This window comes from Leptinotarsa decemlineata, unplaced genomic scaffold, assembly GCF_025532065.1.
Source record: "Leptinotarsa decemlineata unplaced genomic scaffold, Ldec_3_MD MMD2_tig00000882_RagTag_RagTag, whole genome shotgun sequence".
Taxonomy (NCBI): Eukaryota; Metazoa; Arthropoda; class Insecta; order Coleoptera; family Chrysomelidae; genus Leptinotarsa; species Leptinotarsa decemlineata.
In genome coordinates, this window is record NW_027412556.1 from 6,817,370 (window position 1) to 6,841,948 (window position 24,579).

Consider the following 24,579-nt stretch of genomic DNA (forward strand, 5'->3'; position numbering starts at 1 on the left):
GAATAAACCAATTGGGGCGCCCCCTGGGAATGAAAGGGGTACGTTTACATATAAAAATCACTATTTATAATTTACATATAAAAATCACGTATATTTGGATCACTATTTCTCCATATCGATCACTATTTCTCCAGAGGCTGAAATTTCGTACGTAGATGTTGTAATAAGATGTGCAATAAGACAGGATTTTTGACTATTCCAACTGGAGTGCCCCATTATGGATGAAAGGAAAGGGTATACATATGAAAATTACTTTTTCATCACTGTTTCTCTGCACCATTTTATTTTCGGATGCTGAAATTTTGTATTTAGGTCCGTTTTAGGTCCGTGTGCAATAGGGTGAAATTTTCAAATATTACAACTTAAAATTCCTCCTCTGGGTATGAAAGGGAAGCGTTTACATATTAAAATTACTTATTCATCACTGTTTTACCGAACCGCTATATTTTAGGAGGCTGAAATTTTGTATGTAGGTTCGTTTTATGTTGAAGATGTGCAATAAAAAAGGATTTCTGAATATTCCAACGGGAGTGGCCCCGCTGGGGATGAAAGGGGTGCGGATACATATGAAAATTGCCTGTACATCACTGTTTCTCCATTATCTCTATATTTTCGGAGGCTGAAATTTCGTATGATGTTTCGCTTTATGTTGTAGATGTGCAATGAGAGAGGATGTTTGACTATTACAACTGAAGCGCCTCCATTGGGGATGAAAGGAAAGGATATACATATGAAAATTACTTTTTCATCACTGTTTCTCTGCACCATTTTATTTTCGGAGGCAGAAATTTTGTATTTAGGTCCGTTTTATACTGTAGGTGTGCAATAAGGTGAAGTTTTCAAATATTACATCTGAAGATTATCCTCTGGGAATGAAAGGGAAGCGTTTACATATTAAAATGACTTATTCATCACTGTTTCTCTGAATCGCTATATTTTAGAAGACTGAAATTTTGTATGTAGGTTCGTTTTATGTTGTAGATGTGCAATAAAAAAGGATTTCTGAATATTTCAACGAGAGTGCCCCCGCTGGGGATGAAAGGGGTGCGGATACATATGAAAATTGCTTTTTCATCACTGTTTCTCCATTATCTCTATATTTTCGGAGGCTGAAATTTCGTACGAAGTTTCAATTCATGTTGTAGATGTGCAATAATAGAGGATGTTTGACTATTACAACTGAAGCGCCTCCATTGGGGATGAAAGGAAAGGATATACATATGAAAATTACTTTTTCATCACTGTTTCTCTGCACCATTTTATTCTCGGAGGCAGACATTTTTATACTGTAGATGTGCAATAAAGTGAAATTTTCAAATATTACAACTGGAGATCCTCCTCTGGAGTTGAAAGGGAAGCGTTCACATATTAAAAATACTTATTCATCACTGTTTCTCTGAACCGCTATATTTTAGGAGACTGAAATTTTGTATGTAGGTTCGTTTTATGTTGTAGATGTGTAGATTTCTAAATATTTCAACTGGGGTGCCACCACTGAGGACGAAAGGGGAGCATTTACATATGGAAATAACCTTTTCATCCCTATTCCGGAGGATGATATTTTATATGTGGGTTCGTTTTATGTTGTAGATGTGCAATAGAATAGGATTTTTGAATATTCCAACTGGTGAACCAGCCGCAGGGGAAAAAATCGCGTCCACAAAATAAAGTTTCCTTTCAATCACTCGTTCTTCATGCCGTTGAATTTTTGGTGCGTGAATTCATATTTAGTATCAGCATTGCACCCGTGCACAAGCCGCCCCGGTTCCGCACGGTGAGTGTTCCTGTTTCGCGGGATACGTACAATTGTTCAGCGATTTTCTTATGTTGTTAAATTTGTCTTGAACGTATATTCACAACTTTAGCTGGTTAGCATGTTCAGTTTGTTGGTGAAAGGCATCGAAGTTACGAGTGATTGCTTGAAAATTGATCGAAATTCGCATCAAATTTTGTGAACAAAATTAAGTGCTCAAAAAGCACTTGAGATGTTGAGAGTGGCATACGGTGATTGTACTCTGAGTCGGAAAAATGTTTGCAAGTGGTATAAACTTTTGAAAGATGGTCGGGATGATGTGAATGACGACGCTCGTCCTGGACGCCCTGAAAATGTTGAGGAAGTGGAGAAAATTGTAATGGGGAATCGTCAAATCACTATTAGAGAAGTTGCTTGGGATGGCGGCATTCCTGTTGGCTCATGTCATGCAATATTTTTGGAAATTTTGGGCATGAAGTGTGTGGCAGCGTGGTTCGTTGGTGAATTTTTACCAGAAAAACCATCGCATGAACATCGCTCTATGATTTGAGACATTTCGTTTCGATACTGTTCTGGAAAAAGGCTTCACAATTGTCGTTTTTATTGCTTTTGTCTTCAGTGAGAGGTTGATAATGCGTGTCAACGGTCTGCAGATCTGATATGTTATTAGTTGTGTTATTTTGGCCGCTATCCCATCCTTCCTAGGTACTTGGTTTTTGTTCAACATCTGATTGTTTCCAGTTTCTCGTTTTTCAGTTTCTCTTCTGGGTTAATTCAATTCAATAGACATGGTTCGAGGTGTGAAACTGGCTTTAATTTTCATTTTTTCTGGTAGTTATTATGTTTTTGTTTCATTTATAAGGTCATTCAAAATGCTCCATTGAGAACATCCCAAAAAGAGCTCGAATAGATAATAGCAAGTATCAATTTGCTACCTATTTTTTGATTTTTCATCCGCTAGGAAGATACGTAATTTATTGCAGAAGTGATACCGACAATAATTATGAATTATCATGAATGAAAATATTGTTTTGTTTTTTTTTCTCAAGTTTTTGGGAACGTTGAATTGTTTGAAAGTTCTTTTCAGAATAATAGGCTCAAACTGAATAACGAAAGCTCGGTGTTGATTCCTTCACACCTCTGGAGATGTTAAACATTGCATTTTATGACTAAATAACATTAGTGAAAAAACGTTACTTCTCTAGAGAAAAGAATAACGCTTCTTTTGGCGTGTTCATTACTATAGACATTACTGAACACGTCTCAAGCCGCTCCTATGTTTTATTGAAAATATAGTGTAACGTTATCAATATTTATGTAAATCGTTAGACCGTAGAGGGCAAGTAGATGTGGTGTACACGGACTTCTCTAAAGCATCCGATAGGGTCAGCCATAAGTTACTGATTTGTAAACTTTCTTGCATGGGTTTCAATGAAATTCATTGTCAACTTTTGGAATCATACCTTCGCGGACGTAATCAATACGTATTTTATCGCGGCTCTTCTTCAGATGTGTATTTAGCAACCAGCGGAGTCCCGCAAGGATCCAATATTGGTCCCTTATTGTTTTTACTATTTTTCAATGATCTGTGCAACTCAATAACTTGCAATAAATTAATGTTTGCTGATGATTTGGAACTGTATACATCTATAAACAGTTTAGATGATTGTAACATTATGCAAAAGGAGATTGATCTTTTACAAAATTGGTGTCTCAAAAATCGCCTCCATTTGAATATATCTAAATGTAAAATTGTTACATTCAGTAGAAAACTTAATACACTAGAATTTCCTTACCACATGGAAAACATTATATTGGAGAGAGCTGAGAATATTAGGGATCTAGGAATCTATTTTGATCATCAATTAACTTTCAACCACCATAATAATCATATTATAAATTCAGCTTACCGCGCATACGGTTTTATAATAAGGAACTGCAAAAATTTTCATAATATGCTAACTTCGACCTCTCTGTATTTCAGTCTGGTGAGGCCTAAACTAGAATATGGGTCCATTATATGGAATCCCATATACTATCAATACACATCAGCCATTGATCTGCTATGCAGATTTGACTTTGTAGCCTTAGAAAAAAGAAGAAATCAGGCATCTGTTTTATTTCTATATAAGCTATTGAATGGCAAATTGGATTGTCCTGTACTATTATCAGAAACTGATATCTTTGTTTCAAGAATATCTTCTAGGCACTACAATACTTTTTTATTCAAAAGGGCACAAACTAGCTCAATGTTGAAATCACCAATCAATCTGATGTGTCGTAATGCGAACAAAACATCGATATTTTTTGTTGCAGTATTTGTGAAATCAAAAATAAGTCTCGTGCATACCTATAAGTCATTTATGTTTTTTATATCGAATAGTATTGATCTTATATCAAATAGTATTATCCTTCAAGTATGTTAGATTTGCTCTGTAAATGGGAAACTGTTGGTCAATAAACGCTATTATCATCATTATTATTATTATTATCATTATTATTATATATCTCCTTCAAGTATAGTCCAATTCCATCATAAATTGTTAACGAAAACTAAAAGAACAGTTTGAAGCTGTTAATGGACTTCATTTCTTTATGCAGCCCCAGGTTTGTATATAAACTTTTTCTAATTCAAAGACACCGCTGTTGAATAGAATTGAAAGACCTTTCAAATAAGGTGTCACTAGATTATTATTTCCATTCGAAATTTTTGACAGGGTTGAATTTTACGTAGAAATGTCTCTCCGTGACGTGTATCATTTTTATTACGGTCACAATATCCATTGACTTATTCAAGAGTGGCTTCTTTTAACTGGAATACACTGTATATGATATATTCTGATAACAGCCTTCCACAACTGAAATTATGTATATTTTCATTTCTGTATGAATTTATTTTTCTGTATATTTATATCCACGAATAAACATTATTATTATTATTGACAGCCCCACTATTATTTGGAACACACAGGAAACGTTTGACAGCATTCGAGCACCATTTCATGCCGATATTGATACACTTGACGACCAAGGAAACAGATATAGCAAGCGCCAAACGTGATGGCGAGCGATCTCACAGGTATAGACTCTCCCAACTAAATTACTATTGGATTACGATAAGCCGGTAGCTGTAGGTAATAGTACAGTTCATTGAAATGTTATATAATGATACACTCTTGATGACTGGTTTTTTATCAGGCGATGACATTTTTGCAGAAACAACACAAATTATTCAGAGAATGCCAAACGCCAACAGCAGTGAAGGGCAAGTAATGATACGCCTCTATACAGAGCATTTGTATGTTGAAAATAAAAATGAGTTTGTGTGCACGAGGGGCGAGCTCGCCATCACGTTTGGCGCTTGCTCGATATTAGATAAACATTGTGTTATTAAATATATCAACTGTAATAAAACTCACAAAAGACTGCTACAATAAATATGTTCAATTTCACAGATGAACTGATCACAGTTTTCAATATAATATTAAGTATATTATAATTTTTATTAATTGTAACGCATCAGTTGTGTCAATAGGTGTGAGGATAATTGAATCGTTTAATTCAAGTGAATTATACAAATTATTGTAATAGCATCTGAGCACGTAATTAAACATAATCGATCATTTTTATAGTTGCTGGTCATCTATAAATTGACAAGTCATCTTTTCGGTAATAAGTATTGAAATGCCGCGAAGCCCCGTAAACAAAATCTAGATTACTATAATTAATAGCATCAGAAATGGAAATTCAATTAGTATCCTGTTCCTTCTACGTATTTTTGTTTAGCTGAATGTCTGTGCGAATAATAATATCGGATTGTTTCAAAAGTTTTGTCAGTTTTTATGAAGAGACATTGTGAAGGTTCTGCCTAAAACACAAAATCCAATGGAATTTAGATTTGAAGAGTATCAGTATCCTGCCTGTAATGTCAAAAATCCAGGAGAGAGCCATGGAGTTTCAAATTAAAAAGCATATTTTGAACTTTTCTCTATTGCCTTCTGTTCAATCGGGATTTCGGAAAGGGCATAGCTGTTCAACCGCCCTTCTACATATTGCGGATGATATAATGAAAGCAATAGATAAAAACAAATGTACGGTGTTAGTTCTACTAGATTTCAGCCGGGTGTTTGATACTATTAATCACAATTTTTTGGATTATAATGGTTTTTCTGCCAAAGCTCTTGCATTGTTGACGGACTATTTGAAAAATAGACAGCAACTGGTTAATATAGAGGACTACAACTCAGATATCTTATATCTTAAATCAGGGGCACCTCAAGGAGCCATACTCGCCCCCTTATTGTTCTCTGTATATACATCCTACTTACTACAGACTCTTCACACTTGTCAGGTGCATTTATATGCGGATAATACTCAAGTATACCACAGCTTTCCGAAGAAAATGTCTAACAATGCTTGTGGCATTATCAATACAGATATAAATAGATTTGTTGAATTGGCAACGAACCACTGTTTATTTATAAACCCTAGTAAATCAAAAGTAATGATCCGTTCCACAGTGAATAACTCTGTGGATATCTGCATTCGAAATGAGCCACTAGATATTGTTAGTGAAGCAAACAATCTTGGTGTTTTGATGGATGTAGATTTGAGATTTGAAAAATTTGTAAATAAACTCTTACAACTTGCCTATTCTGCACTGAAAATCATTTACGGTAACCGAGATATTCTGCCTTATTATGTGAAAAATCCTTATGTGAATCTTTGGTGCTTTCAGATTTCAATTATGCGGATGTTCTTTATGGCCCATGTTTAACCAATCATTACAAAAATAAGATTCTAAAAGTTCAAAACTCATGCCTTGGGTTGATTTTTGGTATTGGTCGGCGACACAGGATCTCATACAAGCTTCAAGAAATTGGATGGCTGAACATGGAGAAAAAAATGTTACTTCACGCTGTCTGTTTTTTCCATAAAATAATTGTAACAAAAAAACCTTCATATCTTCATAGAAAAATCACATATTGTACGAACATCCATAACCTGAAGTGTTCAGACGGTCTTTCAGGTACCAAATTTGTCGAAAGAATAATTATGTCCCCAACTCCCTCAAAAAATTGAATTTCACAGAGTTCAAAACTAAACATAAAGTTTTTGGCTTTCTACTACTCCATCTTAATACAAAAAAAATACATTGATACATTTTGTATCAAGATGGAGTAGTAGAAAGCCAAAAACTTTATTTCCCAAAAATCAATCACTCCTAAAAATATAACCCCTTCAATTCAAATAAGATTCCTCTTGGCTGGGATTGAACCAAATAGGTTAATGAATGTCATTACAATGTCATCGATGACATAAGCAGATCATGCTCATTCCGTGACATTCAAAATCGTAATTCATAAATAAATTGTGTTTATTTTCTATAATGTTATCCAATTTGCTACTGAAGAGCCTTGGGGCAAGTGTCTTTAGGCGAAACATCGATGTATACCAATGAGGATGACAGTGTTCCATGTAAGTGCAATTTGTTACCATTTATTCAAAGTAGAATTCATGTGAATGATATCTATTTTTATTCCACAACGAATGTTTGAAATACAAACTGAGTAGAGAAAAGTATCTTCTGTATAATTCAGTGTTCATAAGTATTTGTTTCGAAAGAACTTTTTTCTTTCGTGTAATTCAATGTTTATATGAAAGTAGCTGTTTCAGGAAGACTTTCTTTCAGTTTGTGTCTAAAAGTTACTTCTTTGCATGATCTACACATCCATGTATAGAGTTACCTACTTTCAAATTGATTACTTCATTCCTTTCTTTGGAAGATTCCCTCATCCTTTTTTGTATCAAGATGGAGTAGTAGAAAGCCGAAACTTTCTTTCCCAAAAATTAATCACTCCCCTTCAATTTAAATATAAAGACTATTTGTTAGACTGAAATTAAATCAAAATTATTGATATCTTGTGAGGAATAGGTGAAGTACACTCTTTATATAAGGTGTTTATTCATATTTATATTATAATATATATATATATATATATATATATATATATATATATATATAAAAACAATCACAGTTTTATTTAGTAAATACTAATTCATTTTAATCTAAATAAAGGTCATTTCAATCAGTGTACTTCTGCCAACGTAAGTCGATTAATTCCGTCAGCATAAATATTGCTTGCTCGGGATTCGATGAAGTCGTCGACGGCCGGTTTTGCCTGGTCCTGATTAGCGAAGGTACTACTGGTGTAAAATTCTCCTCAGATGTTTTGAATAGGAATGTTAAACATAACAAGTAGCTGTTGAAATTTTCATAATAGGTTATAACAACCGATGGTATATTGGTAATATACTTTGAAGATCTTAGAAAGTGTCAAGTTTTTACTGAACGGTTTTCGGTTTTTGCTCCACTTTTTCAATACCGAGCCTACGTCTCAATTTCAATTCAGAAAAAATACTTATTGATACGTTTGGAAAGACAAACAATTGCACAACTCCTGACATAGCTGAGACACCTGGTAGACACCGATCTAAAAGCTGGGAGTGGTTTACCTATTTGATTACTCTCGAACTCAGATGCCCGATTTCTTTTAATTTTGTCAGATAACCCTCGGTTGCTAGAAGGATGGATTCGGTTTTCTTGTTACCTGCGATATATACTACCAGGACCGTAGTCTAACGGCGGCCCAACGTGGCCAAAAATTTCCCGTCGGTTCATTCAGCCATAGTGGGACAGACCCCTCCTCCAAAAATGTATCTCACTGAATGCGGTGGAGACAGGAGGTGATTTGAAGATTTTTCGGAACTTGTTTTGTATAATTTGTGTAGAATGTTTCAAAAATTTGTCCTGGCTCATAATAATTAATCTGATTTACTATCTTCCAAAAAGGATTGTAAGTTAACCCGCTTGCATTTTGGCATTTCAACTGCATAGAATTCTTGTGAGGAATTACATTACTCAACTTACTGTCCTCCTACAAAATGAGACGTACTATATATATATATATATATATATATATATATATATATATATATATTACAAAAAAGGGTTTTGAATATGAATAGACAGGCATCACGAAGCATACATGAGCATTTGACTCTGATGGAGCTCTGTTCAAAGTGGGTGCCGCGCGAGTTCACTGTTGACCAAACAAAAGAACGTGTTGATAATTCTCAGCAGTGTTTGGCCATGTTTATCTCTATCTGTAGAGTAGGGAGGGTGAGTGTAAGCCCACAGTACTTAGGCCACATGTGACCCATTGTACATCCTCCCGAGGAGTTGTCCTCCTAGGTCATCGTCCATCCTGTCCTTTCCAGGAAGGTGGACAGGTCACTGGGAGATATCTCCTTTATATCGGCAGGTGTAGGCCAAGACTCGCCGAACACACACTCTCTCATTGACGATAACTCCAGGCACTCGCACAGGACATGCCTGACAGTCTCATCTTCCTGTTCACACATCCTGCATAGAGGTGTGTCCACCAGCTCCATATTATGGAGGGGTTTCCTTAGTTGACAGTGACCAGTCAGAAATCCTACTGTTAGGCGTAGATTTTTCCTGGTCATTGCCAAATATTTCGTCAGCGCCAGCTTCCCAGGGTCACCCAAGGTGATCCTGGCAAGATTACATCCTTTGGTTTTGTCCCATCTCTTTAAGGATTGAGCATGGGTGTAACACTTGACTAGTTCCGCAATTGTCGAAGTCATCAGGCCGTGGGTGCCACTTGGTCCTAAAATTCTTAGTCCTGCCGCTTCCTTGGCTAAAAAGTCGGCAATGCGATTACCTTTAATCCTGTCGTGTCCTTTAACCCACCACAGGATAATGTTATTATCTACCGAGGTTTTGGCTAAATCTTGGTGACACTCTAGTACTAGCCCTGAGGTTATACGTTGTCTGTTCAAGGCTAATAGGGCTTGTGTGCTGTCACTGCAGATTGTTATGTTTTTGCCAGAAATTCCTTTCTTGGTTGATTCTTTTGTGGCGATTGAGATACCAGCCAGTTCTGTTTGGACCACGCTGGTATTTCTTCCCATTCCCCACTTGATTCTTAGGCTTAGTGACCTGAGCCTTCCTTGGTTTTTTTGGCCATGTTTGATTTTCGCACAGACATGCGACAATGGATGACACATGGATCCATCACCTCACTCCGGAATCAAAACGATTGTCATCTGAGTGAAGAGCAACTGGTGATCCTCGTCCAAAGCGCCCAAAAGCACAACAATCGGCTGAAAATGTTATGGCTTCGTGGTGTAATATTCATCGACTATCTTGAGAAGGAAAATAACATTAACAGTGAATATTATATAGAGTTATTGGAGCGTTTGAAGGCCAAAATTGCACATAAACGACCGCATATGACAAAGAAATAAATTTTGTTTCAGTCAAAACAACGGCAAAACTACATGAATTGTACTTAGAAATGCTCCCACACCCACCGTATTTGCCAGATTTGGCTCCCAGCGACCATTAGCTCTTCACAGACCTCAGAAAAATGCTCACCGGTAAGAAATTTCGCTCGAATGCTGAAACTTAGGCCTATTTTGAGGCAGAAGATGAATCGTTGGTATTGGAAATATTGTGTGGCTCTTCTTGGAGATTACGTTGATGAATAAAGCCAATTGTGAACAAAAAAACGCATTTTTTCTCTTAGGATCGGGACTTTTCAGCTCATGTGCTATGTAAATAATGCATGTATATGTTTTGTAGCCTCAAGAAATTCACACAGTACCACATTCATAGTAATTAAAACAAATGGTAATGCGTTCGTGACTAAATCAGGTGTCTACAATGCAATTATAGGTGAGTGTCATAATCGAGTGAATGTGTCTTAATCTTGTAAGTGTCGTGGTAAGTCTAGGTATTAGAAATCACACGTTAAAAGTTAGGACCTCGTTAGTTAGAGGTGCGTTGAAAAACCGGTTTATAGTCTCGAAGTCTTCTTTGTCCTCACAGTCACGTTATATTAATGTATGGCGGTACTAAAACTGATGAAAATAAATATCAAAATATCCGCTAGAAAACATTACTCTTTGGTATTGTCATCAAAATTACTAATCGTTTCACTCGAATATTTTCATTTAGTCTAGCAAATGTCACTTGAAAAGTAATTTATTTATTTGTAATACAATACTCTACAGGACATAGCCCAATTACAGAGCAGGAAATAACAGAGTATAATAAATACATCACAAACAAGTGACTGTAAAGTCTACAAACACTACAAACAAGGGACTATAAAGACTACACATTCTATATTTATTATAGGTGACAAAACAATTACTTTAGGAAGTGGGATTTTATATTTGACAATTTGCAACTAAATGTATCTAAATTATCGCTAACAGAAATTGTCACTTTACACATGGTATGAATCGGAGAATTCTCCAGAACATTTGTGCGAGATGTTTTAATATAGAAAGTACTCGGGTGTCTGGAACAGATTCTAGGAATGCAAATATTAAACTTTTCCAATAATGTTGGGCAGTTAACTATGTTTTGATAATTTTATAGGTTAGTGCAACACTATAATATTCACGCCTTTTTTCGAGACTGCAAAAGTTATGCTTTTGTAGCAATGATATTGATAAATGGGGCTCCACACAACTGACGCGTATTCTAACTTTGATCTTATGAAAGCATAGAATAAAGTTTTTAAGGTCAAAGTTTTTTTGAAATCACTACTGTTACGTGCAATTAATCCGTACAAACGACAGAAGGAGGTTACAACATTATCAATATGCCTATTAAATGATAGTGCAGTGTCAAATGTGACGCCAAGATCAGTAAATGTTTCTGGTCTCACCAGGGAAACATTTTCTATTGAATAATCAAAGATCAATATATACGTTTTCAAACTGTAGGACATGACCTTACATTTATCCAGGTTCAGTGGCAAGTTATTTCAATAACACCATTCTACAACCCGTCCTACGTTTACTGAGAGGTTCACACAATCATCTATGTTCTCAACGAGACAGTATAGTTTCAAATCATCGGCATATGAAAGGAAATACACATCTATAACATCTGCAATATCAATAATGAATATATTGAAGAGCAACGGTCCCAGATTTGAACCTTGTGGAACACCGGAAGAAGCACTATATTCGGTAGGTTTGAAACCATTGAGCTGAGCATATTGTTTTCGATCCCGTAGATAGGACTGAAAGACTGCGATTAAGGATGGAGATAATCCAAAGGCTACTTGTTTGTTCAGTAGAATGCCATGGTCAAGCCTGTTGAAGGCCTTAGAAAAGTATGTGTAAATAACATCAGTTTGGGCCCTGTTGTCAATAGATTCAGCAATATGTTGGGTTACAGTCAGAAGATTGGTGACCGTTGAACGATTTTTCATAAAACCGTGTTGATTTATACTTATATTGCAACTAACATGCCGATATATAACTCGCTCCAGCAGAATCTCAAAAACCTTTGCAAAGTTGCAAATAATAGAGATAGGCCTATAATTTGAAATATCTCGTCTATCTCCTTTCTTGAAAATGGGACAGACTTTTGATGATTTCCAGTTCCTTGGTATTGTAGCCGATCTTAAGCAGATATTAATTAGTATAGATAGAGTACGAGCAAGCACAAATGCACAATCTTTTAGGATAAAAGCTGGAATTTCATCTGGACCAGTGGTCTTTTTAGGCTTGAGCGACCTTAGTGCCTCGTATACTTCGTTTTCACTGAAGCTTGATATATCAAGAAAGTGATTACTATCAATATCAGAGTTTGGTTGAAAAGGGGTATACGATTGTTTGAAAAGATTGGCAAAACCGTTTACGATATTAATTGCTGGAGGGGCCAGCAATTAACCTTCAAAATTCAGTACTTGTGATATAATTGCATTGATAAAGGTTATCATTCTGTCCAAACAGTTTGATGACTTTTCTAGGGTTTTCCCCTTTCTTGTCTTTAGTTAACCACTGGAAAATTTCTGTGTTTTCGTTTGTTTTTAAAAAAACCTGAAGTCAAATTTATCAGCGATAAGAAATTTCAATGAAAACATTCACAGTTTCAACTTGTGAATTAAATCTAATTATATCTGACTTCTTTCACCAAAATTAAGCCACAGAGAGAATAAATAATCACCGCATGTATTTTGGACAGAGTGAATATCAAGTATTGCGGTCTGCACAATTTCAGTACAGCCCTGTTTATTATATCCTGAAGCGGTAACACGGTCTAACGTCGGACTTCACAGAATCCCCGCTGTTAGTTGTATCTTTTTATTTGATGAAGTTCAGCAGTGTCAGATAAATCCTCATAATTTTGGTCAACATGGTGAAATGTACTGTGTGTTAAACCCAAAACTGACCCCTGTATAGGCGAGTATAATAAATCATTTCAATAATAATTAATATCCAGTTTTTGATGAAAAATTCACAAGACTTTGTCAAAAATAATGGAATAACTGGAGTATTTTAGTTTTCTGTATTAAGATTTTATGTCTTGACAATACTAGGTTAGATTCTTTTATTCCTTTATACTTTATGATGTTGCCTTGGACAGGGTCGTTTAATCAAAAATTAAAGTTGTGTACCTTTGTTTTTTCCGAAAAGAGATTCATTAGAGCACTAATGGTTTGCAAAAACAATATGGTGCCGCATTATTAAAGTCCCACCAATTAGTGATGGACATTTTTCAATCACAATCCAACCTGAAAATCGTATCATGGGGGATAACGAAGCAGTCACGCGCAGTGTAGAGACTTGTGACGTCAATAACTCAGAAAACCTGTATGACGCAGGATTGAACTTCTAGAATAATTTTACAGTTATGTAAGAAACAAGTGAACATGGTTTGAATGATAAATAGAGGTTTAATTGCCATCTGAAACCTGTTTGCCATGAATCAACATTCTGACGAGTGACATAATTTTCATCTTTTACATCTGTCTATTATTTTGTTTCATTCATCACCCGTTTTTTGTTGAGAGTATCAAATAATAGAAACTCAATCGTTGAACAGTATTCTTTCCTTCCATGACAATTCAGATATCGTCAGACAGCGGCGCTATCCAACTTATTCAAATAAGCATTGTGTCCACTTCCATTCAAAAGACAGAATACACAATACTTGAAAAGATAAACCAACACTGTCCAATAATATATTCAAGCAGCTATTGCATAAAGAAATCAACGAACGGTGCTACCTGAGATATGCCAAATTACATAATTCGACTGCATATTGAGCTGTCAGTCGATAATCGAATTTCAATCGCTTAGTTAATCTGCATTATCATCATTATCCAAATTTCATAGCATACAAACAGTGTTGCCAACCCGATACATTTGTTTTCCGCAAGGTTGGTATAGAAAATCCGATAATAAATTAAATGGAAAATGGACACATGGACAAAAACCCTCTGTACCTGAAGCTTCAAAAGGTCAGTTGGAAGAAATTAATAAATATAATCAAATAGATCATGATATGCAGCTGTCAACGGCCAATTTAAAACTATCTGCTGTTTTCGAATTTTAAGGCGTGGTCCGCTGGTTTTTGGACCTGCCGTTTTGTCTGCAACTGCGGTAAACCTTATCCTGCAGACCATACAGTTAGTGATTCAAATACATTATATTTCGCCATTTGGATATAGCTAAACCTACAGATTTATTGTTTTCAAAATGAATATTTGTTCTTATTAGAACCCTAGAACACTAATATTTCACAATACTATACAGTGAAGTGCAATAGTTAATGATAATAATAATAATAATGATAATACAGTACAGAATGGTACTGGATGTAGCCTGTAAAGTCGTCAGGAGTTTGGATCCCCTTCTTTGCATGGTCAGCGACCATGACAGATCAGGAATTGGAGCATTTCTCTTCAGGGCAGCTGCCCGAGCAGCTGATAAACTTGGTTAAGTTTTCGACGGTGAATGAGGTGATCACAAATCTGACACCGAGTTGGAATCCGTTCAGCAAAAAGCTCATATATAAGCCGCAGAGATCACCTCACCTCTACGGCAACACAAGGTTAAGCCAATACATGGGGTCTTCTTCGAAAACATTGAAGACCTTGGGTTATTAAAGCGCGTAACTTTCGTACTCCTCAGGTCGAGTGGGCTAAAGTCGGAAGCTGAGAAGTTCATCATGGCTTGCCAGCATGGTGTTTTCAATACCTTAGTCTACCGCAGTCGCGTGATGTGTATAGAGGTTCCTGACATAAGGCACAGGGCCTGCTTCGAGGCGTCCGAGACCCTAATGCACTTGCTATCAGCATGTCCAGCATATACGGTCCTGTATTACCATCTACGGCACCGGCGTTGCCCTACGCTCCGGAGTATATTGAATCCACTATGAGGAACGAGAAGTACTGAATTCATTGGAACTATTCGTTGCCCATCTTCAGGCTCATACAAGCTAATAAGCCTTCTCGACCACCAGAGCAAGACGATATTTGTCGTGGAGTTTTCAGCTCCTGGCGAGAAAAACGGATGAAATATCGAGATTTTCCCTTCGAACTCCGCAGACTCTATCCAGACCACTTCATCAAGATACTTGTTCTGATTATTGGAGTCCTTGGTGGAATGATGCCCCCTCTAGTTTCAAATCTTGAAATCATACCGGCTTGTCGCACTAAGGCAGAAGTCTCAACTGGACAGATGCGGAAGGCTGTCATTCTTGGCTCACTGCGCTTGCTCAGGGCACATGATTCTCGCACCCAATGATCACTTACCCCACGGGTTGGGAAGTGGTCGTTGGTTGATAATGCTGGCGCGCCCTACCGAATGTATCGGGGCTTTGTCAGCTCATATAAACTAATTGAAAAGAACACGAAATGCTAAATCTACCGACTACAAGTCCAGCACAGGATAGCCAACTTCAATAAAAGATGCTCACCTTCATAATAAATAACATTGTTGCAAAAAATCTGTAACACAAATAGTGTGTCCAGTGCTGTTTGTAATAAATAATTGTTATACTGTTCAAAATGCATGTTTTTAGAATATTCAATATCTAAAGCTTAGCTCGAAATAGAAAACAACATTGAAAATATCCTTTTCAATAGAAAGAAATCTTGATTTGAAAGGGTTATATTTTTAGGAGTGATTAATTTTTGGGAAAGAAAGTTTTTGGCTTTCTACTACTCCATCTGATACAAAAAAAAAGATGGAGTAGTAGAAAGCCAAAAACTTTCTTTCCCAAAAAAAAAATCTTATCTTTGGAAGAAAACAATTTTTTTGAAAATCGTGCAATTAGACGTTTCTAATGGTTAATACAAATATCATGAGACTTATTTACTTGAATTGATTATTAATCAAAAGTTTCATCAAATACTCATTAAAATAATTTGCGAGAAAACATTTTAAATAAAAATGGTACTAAATGGAAAATCAATAAAAATATCTTATGATGAAAAAATATATCTCAGATCAAACAAATATAATTCAAATGAATGAAAATATAGAAATCAAAAATTTTTTTTTGTACACGGTTAATAAATTCGAAAACAGCAAATAATCTGTTGGATCGAAATTTACTTCATTGTTTTGTTCTATCTTCTGTTTTCATGACTTTTCTACGATCGGTAATTGGTACACAGAATATAAAAGAGCAGAAGAGGTGTTTCGACCGTGGGCTCCATCAAAAACTCAACACTGAAAGCCAATTGGCCTGAGAAAAAGTGGCAGAGTGTTGAATGAACAAAAATCTACAAAACCACAAAGCTCAAAAATATACAGATTTTGCCTATTTTGCGGTTTGTTGGGAACTCTTCATGTAAACCTAAATCATTACAAAACTGCACTAATTCCTATATACGATTCCATAAATTTCTCACATCAACCTGTTAACGGTCTGCTCACTTGTTGCTAGAGAGAACTTGAAGTAATTATAATGATAATACCGGTCCAGGTATTATTCAAATGATGAAAAAGACACAAGTTCTTCACGACATTTACATAATTTTTAGTGGGGTGCATGGCATTAGTGGTATTCACTGGTTGAAAGCTATGGACCTGTCATATTTTTGAAAAAATGGAGGCAACAGATTATTTGCTGTTTTGTTCTTTCTTATGTCTTTATCATTTTCCTACAAAAGCTCAGAAATGTCATTTCATAATAATAATAATAATGTGCGCTTGGTCTCGGACCCAATGATCACTTACCTCACGGTGTGGGGCATGGTCTTTTATTGATCATGCTGGCGCACCCTCCCGAATGTATCGGAGATTCGAGGGCTGGAGCCTCACCAACGCAAACTTAGGTTGAAAAAATAAGTATGATACGAACAAATTTGCAGAAATGTATTGAATTAAGCTGCCTTTCAGAATAGAGAGATTTTTCTTCAGAGTAGGAGCAGGTAAATTACTGAAGCATATTATTTAGCAGATAAGGAACTGAGTAAGAAATTGATGTCTCGAAAAATGTATAACGATTGACGAGAATAGAAAATCTATCAGTGATCGCTTGAGAATGTCCCCTTCTCGAACTATTTTTGAGACAAGGTACTTTGGTGGTTCAGAAACCAAGATCTTATTGACAAGATAAGCGTCCAGTTTCAACAGTTGCAATTTCCTAATATGGGGTGTGATATGTGCTTGAGGGAGAACCGCTCTCATAAAACGAAAGTATTCATTTCACATTTTTTGCAACCTTGTGACAAGGAGCAAAAACTTTGTCAGTATAGTTGATATGCGCGAGGACAAGAGAGCTGCAAAGCATTTTTCAGTGGTAGTGTCCAGATCCTGTTTTGAGAGGAACAGATTCTTGAAACTTGGGTAAGTTCTTTTTGAGACGACACCTAATTGTTTAGAGTATTTGAGCTGCTGGTCAAAAAAAGCACCAAGACATTCAGTTTCAGAGATACAAGGAATGGACCCTGAGGAACGCCATTATTGACTATTCAGGTATCTGAAGTTTGTACTGTTAGGAAGTCATTAACATTGACAAATTATGATCGGTCAAAGATATAGGCTTTGGGCCAGTCTGGAATTCGACCATTAAACCCATAGTAAAGGAGTTATACGATTAGGCAGTCAAGGTTGACAGTATCAAAGGCCTTCGACATATCCAATAGGATAAGAAATACCACTTCTTGGTTGTGTAGGACCTTGATATAGCATATTCAGATCGGTTATTCGTACAAAGAATATAAATAAACAAATAGATCAAAAGATCATGTTGACAGTATCAAAGGCCTTCGAGATATCCAATAGTATAAGAAATACCACTTCTTGGTTGTGTAGGACCTTGATATAGCATATTCAGATCGGTAATTCGTACAAAGAATATAAATAAACAAATAGATCAAAAGATCATGTTGTAAAGTATTTTACAGACGATATCTAAAATATTATTCGCTTTTTTCGGGTATATTAATCTAGGTCTGCTGATTTTTGAATATTGCTGCCGCCTTTGATTATATTTGCCGCCTCTACTGACGAATTGTCGGGCAGATCATGGCTAATAAATCCGAAAACACCAAATAATCTGCTGGATCAAATGATATTTCTTCAAGTATTCTGTCTTATCTGCTGTCTTTGTCACTTCTCCACAAGAAAGGCTATTTTTTTCGAGAAAAACATATACCATAGATCGATCGGTAATTCGTACAAAAGAAGCGATTTGATCTATTTTGACCATTCATTTCACAGTTTTAGCATAGAATGTTAATCGGCCTGAGCCCTCGAAATAAGTATATTTCACGTATTTTGGTTGCAAACTAAAATTTTTTTTTCAATTTTGAACTATATCTACATTTTGAGTTTTTTTATAATTATTTTCAATTTCTATGTTAGTAATATATTTTATATAATAGGATTACCTATTTCAATAAATATATTCTTCTTCTTCTTCTTCTATTTATATTTCGGGAATAGCAAAGGATTTTTTAATGAAAATGGCTTCATTGTTTTTCGAAATATTCCTCTTGATGATCAATATACTTCTGCATTCGTTCGAACTATTTGTCAAAGCAGTTTTTCCATTCCTCTTGAGACACCTCCAAAACATGGTTTTTGAACGCTTCAACTGCTTCTTCGGCGCTCGTAAAGCGTGACCACGCAGATTACCTTTGATATTCGAGAACAAGAAGAAGTCATAGGGTTCCAAATCAGAACTGTACGGAAGATCAGTCAACAATGTAATGTTTTGACTGCTCAAATATTCACCTGTTTGACGAGATGTGTGACAGCTCGCTTGGTCATGATGAAGAATGATTCGTGTTCGGCGGTTAGTTTTACGAATTTCTCCAAAGACATCCTGCAAGCAAATGGTCGTGTACCACTCAGAATTGACTGTTCTATGCTGCTCGAGCGGAACAGTGACCACATGGCCCATTCTGCCGAAGAAACAGGCGACCATTTGCTTCGCTGTGCTTCTTCCACGACCAACTTTTGTTGGATTCAGCTCGTCTTAGAATACCTACACGGTTGATTGTTTCCGACTCATACACATATATCCATGATTCGTCACCTGTCACAATTGTATACACGTTTTTTGAGGCACCACGGTTGAACTTTAAAATCATTTCCTTACACCACTTGACCTGAGCTTTTTTCTGAGCGATTGATGAATTATGAAGTATTCAACAAAAACTATTTTTTTACAACAAAATCGAATATATTGAAGTGGAACTAATGTGCAAGGATGACTCTATCTCACAATATGTCACATGACGATCTTGCTTCATCCGTTCACGTAATGCATCGATGTTTTGTGGCACAACAACCGATTTTGGACGAACTTCACGGAATTCGTCGGCAACCGAACTACGACCACGATTGAATTCACTATTCCAGCATTATACTGTGGTTTTTGATAGTGCCTCATCGTCATACAAAGAACATAGAAAGAACACATTCTTGAGATAATCCACGTCGAAGATGTGGAAAATGATCCAACGAAAACCTTCTCCTCAAATTTCCATTTTTTGGTAATATTGATTTTTTTAACTCACTGTAAACAGTACTTGTACATCAAAACGCTGTGAGTACGTATATGTCACAGTCTAAGGTGTTATAGTAGAAGTAAACCATATGATGCAAATTTAAAGTGGGCGACACACTCAAAGGCCAAAAAACCAATACATAGAAAGCTGAACTAGTTCACGTGGCGCACGTGGACTGTAGACTGGGATGCTGGGATGGTTATCGCCGTCGTGTTCAGTTCAGGAACTGATCGCGATTTGAGTATTGAAATTCGATATTGGTGCAGTTATAATTACTTAGAATTTTTGTCATCTGCTTAAAATGTTACGTTCTTAAACAAGTACTTATAGTAATAACGAGTGTGATAATAACGCAGACTTTTTCCTGTGTAGTGATTCCAATAGCGATTGTGATCAATGCAAAAAAGGATACCAGTGAATAAGATTCAGATGCTTGTGGATATTGAAACACAGTGATATATTCAATCAATATATATAAGAATCTACATTTCAAGTTTGGTTTCGAGGAAAACAAACTATTACAAGCAACATCAGATTTGACCGAAATTCCTTCACCAAACTGTACGTAAAATAGTCAAAAACAAATCTTATGAACGCAAGACACGACATGACAAAGGATTACCAAAACCTTCAGATGTTCACCTACTAAAATCATTGAAAAAAATAATATACGACTGTCACGAATGCAATGAGATTCGTACAACTGAAGTCATAAGGAAGAAATTGAATACTTCCTGCCATAACGTGAGCTGCTGTGACAAAACACTTCAGAATTGGATAAAGAAACTAGGATCTAGATTTAAAGTTATAAATAAACGTCAAGCAGTTATAGAAAGCAGAAGAATAGTGAAATTGCATAACAAATACTTAGAACACATAACTAAATATAGACAAGAACAACGGCAAATTTTCTATTTGGACGAAACTTGGTGTGACACTCTCGACACAGTTACGAAAAGGTGGAGTGATGGTTCAAGAATGTGTACGCCTAACATGCCTGCAAACAAAGGATCGCGACTAATCATTGTGCATCGCGGAGGAAGTAAAGGATGGGTTCTGAATTCTTTGAAATTGTGTGGAAAAAAACGTGAGGACTGCAATGTTGACTATCATAAGAATATGGAAGCTAATATTTTAGAGAAATGGTTTGAAAACACATTAATTCCAAATTTGGATGTAAATAGTGCAATAGTTCTTAACAAGGCTTCCTATCATTCGCGACAGCTCATCAAAGTACCGAATAAAAATTCGAGGGAAGATGAAATACAAAGTTTTTTAATGGATATTAGTGACATTAGTGTTGCCAGTTCCCGAGATATAAATAGTCCCACATCGTATCGGCAACGCCGCATGTGAACCTGGTTCATCACAAAACTGCACCGATTCTACGATTCCATCAATTTTTTTCAACAACCTTTCAACGTCCCCCGAAGATATATCGAAAGGCGGCTGTTTACTTGTTGCTAGAGAGTCAACTGCAAGTAATTATAATCATAATAGCGGTCCAGGTATTATTTGAATAATGAAAAAGACACAAGTTCTTTACGACATTTACATAATTTTTAGTGGGGTGCATCGCTTAGCAGTCTTCACTGGTTGATAGCTATTAATCTTTCATTCAGAATTCTGTGTAGAACAGTAAAGTACCTGCTACCTAATTAACATAGTTTTACATAAGCGTGCTCCACAGTGTGAATATATTCTCTCCATTATTAAATAATACATAACGCCGATTGTTGTTTATGTACATATCATATTCATGATATTCATGAGTTGTTATAAATTAACCACATTAATTTTGATTATCCCGTATTGAATGGTTGTTATTATCCGCGTATAATGATACAGGTAGAAGCGCAATCTGTCTGAAACAGTCGAGACACTTTTTACAATGAGCCAATATGGACTTTTGAACATGCTCACGTCTTTGATTATGATGAGTTGACGAAACTGAGCGTGCATTTATTATCGATCACTTTCAATTCTTCATTGATTTTTTCGCAAACTCATACAGAACGTTCAGTTGTCTGTTTGCAGTACACGCTGCAGAGAGGAGGAAACGATTTCCTTATTGGCGGACGACGTTGTAGGCAACACCGCCGGGCGATATTTATGCTTTGTCAAAATAATAATTGCATTCACAGGGTGTCCTTTGAGTAACGCAGTCATCACTGATTTCTCGAAACATCTCTTTTTTTTACATTTCGTAGTCATATTGCTGAGCTGTTTCGTCAAATTGATGCCGGTTGCACAATACAAAGAGTTTTTTGAAATATTGATTAGAAACTAAAATTTTTAGAACACAATACATGATTGATGAGAATAATAAAAATTAGTAAATGAAACTAAGTGTCTTCGACTAATGGGTTTTTCGATATGTGGAACAACTAGTTCATATAAGAGTAGTTTTTTCGAAAGTATTTTTCCTCTCGCGTAATTTAATGTATATGAAAACGTATATGAACGTATATGAAAATTGTTATTTTGAGAGGGCTGTTCCTTCCAGTTCGTGTCTGAAAGTTCCTGTTTTTGCCTGATCTACACATCTTTGTAAAGAGTTTATTCCGCAACGTCCACTTTTCCATAAAAATCGCATAAATCAGGCTGAATTTGACAGATGGCTTAGGTTACGTTGGCTTTGAGGACTGCTTTGTTTTGTGGCTCATTCGCATACACCTGCGACCTAAGAAAACCGTACAAGAAAAATCTAACAGGATCAAATCGCGTGATCTCAGTGACCAGTTCACATCACCTCCACGTGAGATGATCATGCTCTCGAATTGCTCGTGCAGTATAAAGGATTCAGTGTCATCATCTCACGATGTCGTTTTCGGGGTACCTCAGGGGAGTGTTTTGGGACCTATACTATTTTTAATCTGCCTGAATGATATAGATACCATTCATGGTTGTGATTTCATGAACCTTTTTGCAGACGACACTTTGTTATCAATTTCAGGAGATAATATAGAAACACTAGCTGATCAAGACTATAATCATTATAATCTGGTAGTTGAGTTATAGCTGAGGCACCAGTCAAGCTGATATAAACACTGATGATCTTCAAACATCAGTCATCCTTAGACGGAAGCACCCAATTCTTACGAACGTCCGAAATAGATGAATACTTCAATCTAGCAGACCACTATTATAATATTCATGCAGTCATTATTCACTATGGTTTCTGGCGTTGAATCTAGTCTTTCGCATTGGTCAAAGACGAAACGGACTGGTTTAAGTTTGACGATAGTCGTGTCACTAAATATTCTGGCAATAATTCTAACTTATCGGAGCTTCTGGAGACACCCTACATTTTATTCCATGAAACAGAGGACATTGGTAGATCCAGATCTTCAGATGATGTGGAGCTGCAGGTTTTTCCGGGTTTTCCTGCAACTGAATTTGTTGTTCCATAATTTCATGATTTGTATTACTTTCTTCTTTAATATATTACGTTATTTGAATGAACATTTCCAATACCTATTCTCATCAATCGCTTTTTCATTTTCAAAAATAATATAATAAGCATAAAATTATAATTAAAATTATTAGAAACAACACTTAGGAATAAATCAACGTTAGAGATTTGAAAACTAGACCCTGATTATCAACTTTATACAGCAATTCTCTGTTGAAAAAAATGCCCATTTTTCTGATGCGTCAGCGCGCCAATGCTTAATAAGAAATGGGTGTGTTACACCTTACCCAGTTCACATAATCACTTAAAGGTTTCCGATACCAGCGTGGGCATGGAACACATCGACAAAAATAATCCTTCTTATGAAATGACACCTGCTTTTTTTGCCATCCGCCGTCATCGAATAGAATAGGTGCGTGTGGAAGAAAGTTTGGTTAACAGATTGACAGAATCAAAGAAATTCGAATATTAGACAAAGTTTATTCACACCATACAACTTATATATTGGTTTAACAAAATATTTTCAATAAGTGTAATAATAATAATAATAATAATAATGTTTATTTTCACAAATAGAAAAATACAGCAAAAAAAAGGCTATCCAACTTTGAAAATAGACATGAAACATCACTGAGGCTTTAACGCTTGTGCGTGATATAAATGATAATATTTATATGGTATAGGATACAACAGTAATAAATCAACAGTAACAATTATATATTTAAATATTTACACAGGTATTATTGAACTAATTGCATAATTTTCTTGTTTTTTTTATTATTACTGTCAAGGTAGGGTTTTGGTGTGTTATTTTGATAGGTGGGTTGTCATAGTCAGGTATATGTCGTAACTGGAGTGTAACTGTTCATTGTAGAAACTTTAGGTTTCTAAGGTTATTGATTATGTTTCTATCTGTAGTGTTCATCCATTGTTTTACATGGTATTTGGAAGAAGTATAAAATTTGATAGATTTGAGGTTTTGTGGCAGTAAATTGGATATTCTGCTGAGCGTTGACCGGCTGTTTTTTCGCAGGTTGGAACTTTCATGTTTTTATTTTTTATTCGAGTTTCATAACGGTGGTCGATGGGTGTTGATTTTATTTTTACGGATATACATTGGAATTCGTTGACAAAATATTTGTCTTATGTCAAGAACATTGGCCTCTGAAAATAGCTTGTCACTGGGATATCTTATGTTCTTCTTCAACATTATTCTCAGAATCCATTTTTGTATGATACTCAGTTTATGTATAATATTTTCTGTTAAACCTCCCCAACCTAAGATTCCGTAAGAAACCTGAGATTGCACAAGTGCATAGTACAGTTTTTTTTGAATTTTTCATATCCAAGAATTCCACTAAGTACTTAAATTTTGTGAGTAGACCTCTTAATTTATTTTTCACCTTCTCGATATGTAAATCCCATCTCAAGTGTCTATCAATTATCATTCCAAAATATTTTCAAGTGATCTTTTTCCAGGGTTCACAAGTTTGAGTAAGATGTTTTTGAGTATTGACTGTTAGTTTGTTGTATTTGAACCAGTC